Genomic DNA, 6,404 nt, shown 5'->3' with positions numbered 1-6,404 from the left:
CCGCCCCCCAGCTTCCGGCCGGCGGGCTGCGCACAGCGTCGCGCGGGAGCGGGTTGGGGCCCTGGGTCAGACGCCCGGGAGAGCGGGGTCTGGGGACTCCGCTACGTCCTGGGTGCACGTCCCTGCACGCGTGGCCGCGGCCCCAGGTTCCCGCCCCCTCCCCGGGAGGGCGGGCGGGGTGTGCGGCGCAGGGCCTGCAGAGGCCGGCGGCGCACGTGCGGGTGGAGTGCGGGGGAGGGGCCGGGCCCCGGAGGCTCAGGGCACTGCTCGCCCGAGCCGCTGCGGTAGCGGCTTCGGCGCTAGAGATGCGTGCTTCAACGAAGGGTGCCCTCGTGAGCTTCCCCGAAACCTGCCCGGTATCAGCCAACGAAACACAGTCTTTCCAGTTTCACGTTCGCGTGAATGGTTGACAGGTTCCCCCACGTTCTCGGGCTGCGGACCTGCCTCTGGTTCAGCTTTGAGTCCGAGTGTTTGCGGCCCGCGCACGTCCCTTCGGTGTTCGGGGGAGTGCACAGGCGCAGGTACGCGACCGCGCACCGCCGACCTCGGTGCCTGCGTTGTTGTTTCTAACTAAATAAACTACATTTTTTGGAGTAATTTTAAGCTTACGGGAAAATCGAGAAGAAAATAGAGTTCTTATAGACCCCTAAACATGTGCGCACGCGCAAACACAGCCCCACTACAAGCACTTGGCACTAGTGTGCTACATTTATTAAAACTGGTGAAATCATATGGACACAGTATTTTTTTTTTTTTAAGATTTTATTTGTCAGAGAGGGAGGAGCAGGCTCCCCTCTGAGCAAGGAGCCCTATGGGGGACTGGATCCCAGAATCCTGAGGGTCCCTGAGCTGAAAGCAGACGCTTAACTGCCTGAGCCACCCAGGAGGCACTTGATACATTATTATTAAAGTCCGTAGTTTACTTTAGGGTTCACTCTGTGTTGTATATTCTGTAGGTTTTTAACAAATGTGTAATGACCTGTATCCAACATTACAATATACAGAATCCTTTCTCTGCCTCCAAAATGCTGTGTTCTACCTTGTCAGCCCTTTCCCCACTCCCCGCACCCTTGGCAAACACTGATCTTTTTACTGCAGTTTTCCCTTTTCCAAAATGTTTTAGAGTTGGCATCACACATTTCGCAGACTTTTCAGATTATTTTCTTTGACTTAGTAATCTGCGTTTACGTTTCCTCCATGCTTTTCTGTGGCTTGGTAGCTCATTTCTTCTTAATGCTGAGTGACACTTCATGGTCTGGATGTACCAGTTAACCCATTCACCTATTGAAAGACATCTTGGTTGTTTCCAAATTTTTAATTCCTTTGGTTAAATACAAAGAAGAGTAAGATTGTCTAGGTTTGTAGGAGACCACCAAACTGGCTTCCAAAGTGGCTGTATCACTTTGCATTTCCACCAGCAAAGAATGAGAGTTCCTTTTGCTCCACCTCCTCACTACCACTTGGTGTTGTCGGTGTTCTGGATTTTAACCATTCTGACAGGTAGGTTGTTCTGTTTGCAATTCCCTAATGACATAATTCCCTAATGAATTCTTCTTACATGTGTATTTGCTATCTGTACATCTCTTTGGGTGAGGTGTCTGTTCATAACTTTTGCCCATTTCTTCTTTTTTAACTTTTTAAAAAAGATTTTATTTAGGGCGTCTGGGTGCCTCAGTGGGTTAAAGCCTCTCCCTTCGGCTCAGGTCATGATCCCAGGGTCCTGGGATCAAGCCCCACATGGGGCTCTCTGCTCAGCAGGGAACCTGCTTCCTCCTCTCTCTCTCTGTCTGCCTCTCTGCCTACTTGTGATCTCTGTCTGTTAAATAAATAAAATCTTAAAAAAAAAAAAAAGATTTTATTTAGAGGGGCGCCTGTGTGGCTCGGTCATTAGGCATCTGCCTTCAGCTCAGGTTGTGATCCCAGGGTTCTGGGACTGAACCCAGCATCAGGCTCTCTGCTTGGCTGGAAGTCTGCTTTTCCTCTCCCACCTCCCCTGCTTGTGTTCCTGCTTTCGCTGTCTCTTTATCAAATAAATGAATAAAATCTTTGAGAAAAAAAATTTTTATGGCATGCCTGGGTGGCTCAGTTGGTTGAGCATCTGCCTTTAGCTGGGGCCATGATCCCCAGGGTCCTGGGATCGAGTCCCACATTGGGCTCCTCTCTCTGCCTGCCACTCCCCCTGCTTGTGCTCTCTCTCTCTCTCTCTCACTTTCTCTGACAAATAAATTAATAAAATCTTAAGAACAAAACTTAAAAAAATTTTTATTTAGAAAGTGGTGGGGGTTGGGCAGAGGGGGAGCAGACTCCCCACTGAGTGTGGAGCCTAGTGAAGGGCCAGATCCTGAGATCACAACCCAAGCTGAAACCAAGTGCCAGATGCTGAACCAGCTAAGCCACCCAGGCACTTCCTAACTTTTGTCCACTTTTTAACATGGGCTGTTGGTTTTCTTACCGGTGAATCACACTATCCACTTTTCTACTATTTACATTTTTAACTTCATACTCTTAGCAAACACCTGGCCATGTTTTTCTCATTCTACTTCATTTTGTTTACTAGATTATTTCATTGCATTGGTGTGCCATACTTTTAACAATAGATGTACAATGTTTTGGTTGTACCCAGTTTTCATTAGCATCAGTAATGCCCTGATGAACATGTGTTCATATGTCTGTACATATCCGTGTGCTCCAGCTATTGCCGCATAATAAGCTACCTGAAAACAATTGCTTAAAAGAACCATTTTAGGAGCACTTGGGTGGTTCAGTCCTTAAGCGTCTGCCTTTGGCTCAGGTTATGATCCCAGGGTCATGGGATCCAGGCTTGTGTCAGACTCCCTGCTTGATGGGAGCTTTTCCCTCTCCCACTCCCCCTGCTTGTGTTCCCTCTCTGTCTCTCACTGTGTCAAATAAATCAATAAATCTTTTTTCAAAAAACCATTTTATTACCACTCAGGATTTTTAAAATAGACTTTATTTGACAGAGATCACAAGTAGGCAGAGAGGCAGGCAGAGAGAGAGGAAGGGAAGCAGGCTCCCTGCTGAGCAGAGAGCCCAACACAGGCCCAATCCCAGGACTCCGGGATCACAACCCAAGCCGAAGACAGAGGCTTTAACCCACTGAGCCACCGAGGCACCCCAACACTCAGAATTTTTGAGTCATGCACTTCAGCCAGGCTCAGCCGAGTGATTCTTTCGTTCTTTGTAATACTTTAGAGGTCACTGGGGTAGCTGGAAGGTAGCATATGATTGGCGTCATGGACCAGCGTGCCTACATGAGACCTCTCCAGCACAGTAGTCCCAGGTACTGGTACTGTTCTTGCCATGCAAGGAGGGCTTCCAGAGAGTTCCAGTGAGCTTCAGTAGAAGCTGCACTACTTGTGAAAACTCCTCAGTAGTCCTGAGAAATCTCACTACATTTTATTGGTCAAGCAAGTTGTTGGGGACAACCAGATTTGGGATCACATCCCAAGCTGAAGGCAGATGCTCAATGACTGAGCCACCCAGGCGCCCCCAGAATTTTATTTCTTGTGCAGCAGTCCCAGTGTGAATAGCCCAATGGGCAGCAGCCAGGCTCCATAGGATCACTCGTGGGCCCCTTCCAGCACAGTGTATACCCCCAGGGAGTTTTGTCATCATCAATAGGGTCAAGGCCAGGTTGCAGGGAGGGGAAGCAGTGGGCAAAAGGAAAGCACCGGCCGCTGCGTGAAGGAGCACAAACTGCGTCTGATCACGGTTCATCGGACGGTTCATCGGCACTTAACTGTGTGGCTACATCCACCTGCAAGCAGGGCTGGGAAACTAAGTCAGTCTAGCGGGGCACTCATGTGGCCAGCAGACTCTTCTGGAAGTACAGGAGTGCTGTAGACTGAATAGTCCCCCAGATTCATAGGAATGCTAGCTACCGATGTGACTATGCCGAGGGAATTGAGAGGAAGAAGAGACCCTGGCGACCTCTCTCCACACCCACATGGTGGGAAGACTGGCTCCACTGGAGCCCCACGGTCTGTGCTGTCTGGACAGGTTAGCCTGGCTAACAAGAAGAAAGCCTTTGCTGCCACAATCCTTGAGGAAGAGAGAAGAGTAAAAGGGCTTTAGTGCCTTTTGGGGTTTTTTTTTAAGGAACAATCCCAAACATTTACATAAGAGTAGGGGGGCCCTAATGAGCCCTGTGTGCTCATCAGCCATTGGCACCTTACAACCCATTTTATGTCCCGTCTCCAAGCACACTTAGGCCCAGAACCCTGTAATTTCCTCCATCAAGTGGACATCCTTGTGCCCACCTATAAGGCCTCCATGGTGCTGTGAAGAGATCCTACTTGCACAGCTGTAGGGCCGACTGTGCTGACCATCAGGCCTGAGACCAACCTGTCCATGCAGCAGAGCAGAAAGGAGACAATGTCCAGATGCGAGGCCACGCCCCTGCCCACAGTGAGGCCACAAGATCAGCACTGGATGCATGGAGATGCCAAAGTCACCCTGTGACCAGGAAGAAGCTAGAACTGCTAACATGAGGGCCTGACCTTTGACATCACGGGCAGCAGAAGCAGTTACCGGCTGCCTAACTCTGGACTTTGAGTTATGTGTGATAACGAAATATCCCCATGATGTAAGCCACAGGTATGCTGGTACTTGCACTTAGTGTCATTCTGATAGAAGAGGCAGGACGTGTCGAAGACTCGAAGCAAAACTGCTTGTTGTACCTTAACAACAAACCTCACCATACTTGTGCTAGTTTAGCAACTGCTGTAGTCAAAAGGGCATGGCACCACCACCGTGCACACAAGACCCCAACCGCCAGGTTCCGCCATTTTCATAGACATCCAGCAAGGCCAAGCATTCACAAGGTGAAAGGCTGCATTACATGTTCTCCCTGTAGCTCAGTGAGCTCATCCTGCAGATGTGGTTCAAGGCTGGCTGGCACCTGCCCAAGCCTGGGAAACCTTCTCTACTGTAATGCTTTCATCCTTTGAAGGCCCAGGAGATGGAATTTTGAGAACAGGAGACATAAAACCAAAGGCTATTGCTTCCATCCCTGTAACAACATTACGCTCTAGCCTTTGTATCAGTGAACCCTCCCTAGGCTGTGCTGCCGTAATGGGAGTCCTGCAAGACTCCAGGAGGGACTCGGAATGCCGATGGTTTACTTCTTGCCGTGCTACCTTGTCTGTGGCAGTAGCCTGGCCCTAGCTTTATTTCCTTCACTGGAGATCCAGGGTGAAAACACAGCCCTAATTGTGCATATGCTTTTCTCACGTTGGGGGGTGGCGAGGAGGGAACTGCCGAGCCAAACAAGTTTCCACAGCTTCCCCTTCAAAGGACGCGAGTCAGCTGTGAGTCCAACAGGATTTGGAAGCCGCACAGCCAATATCAACATCAAGGAAGGGGGCAAATGCTTTGGAAGAATACTATCATCTACCCACCCTTCCCGAACTCAGACTGCATCAGGCAAACCGGTTGGGGCACAAGAAGCCGCTAGCTGCCTCGGGAAGTCAAGTTCTAAGGGGGTTGGGAAGAGAAGTCGGGGAAGTCGCGGAGGGTGAGCTCCAGAACCCCGCGAAGCCGCCGCCCACCCTGGCAACCTCAGCAAGCTCTTGCGGGCAGCCGTGCGGCAGGTGCCCCCGAGAGCTCACGAGCAAGCAGCCTTGAGGGCCGAGTCCAGCACAAGTCCAGATGCGAAACCGGCTGCGGGGGGATACTGCGGGACGCGGCTCGCCGTGCCTGCGAGTCCGCTTCGTCGCCAGCCCCGCGGCTTCCAGTGCTGCCCCCGGCGGGCTGGCACCCGCGGACCGGCCCTCGGTCCCCGCCAGTCACGGCACCCACCCCTGAGCTCACGGTCTCGCCCGGAGCATGCGCAGGCGACCTGGACGCCCCTGAAGGGGGAACAACCCCGGGAGCCTCCGGACGGGACGGGGACCCCCATCTCAGGAGTCGGGCACGAGGGCCGGCAAGACCGCCCTTTCCCTCCCCTGCGAGGCGGCCTCCGGCGTCTCTGACTCGCGGCTCCCCCGGCCCTGCAGTGCCGAGAAGCAGAGTAGACGATACCACCATCTCCCCGGGACTGCCGCGGGGACAGGAAAGGTCCGCCCCGACCTCCCCGCCAGCAGCCAGCCCACACCGCCCCTGGCTCGACCGCCCCGGAAGGCGGGGCGTCCGCCGGAAGGGGCGGGGCGACGGGGCCGCCTTCGCCTTTGCCCCGCCCCTAGGCCGATACCAGCCAGTCCGGGCAAGGCCGGAAAATGGAAGCCAATCCCAACGTGCGATACTCCCAAGTCAATTCCAGAGCGCGCCACGGACGCGGGCGTATTTCAGCCCGTCCCAGCGCGCGCCGCGGACGCTGGTCCGTTTCAGCCAATCGCAGTGCGCGCCGCCGACGCCCGCCAATGGGAGCGCCGAGCGACGCCGGG

The sequence above is a fragment of the Neovison vison genome, chromosome 3 (genome assembly GCF_020171115.1).
Source record: "Neovison vison isolate M4711 chromosome 3, ASM_NN_V1, whole genome shotgun sequence".
Lineage (NCBI taxonomy): Eukaryota > Metazoa > Chordata > Mammalia > Carnivora > Mustelidae > Neogale > Neogale vison.
Note: the sequence above shows the minus strand (reverse complement) of the source record.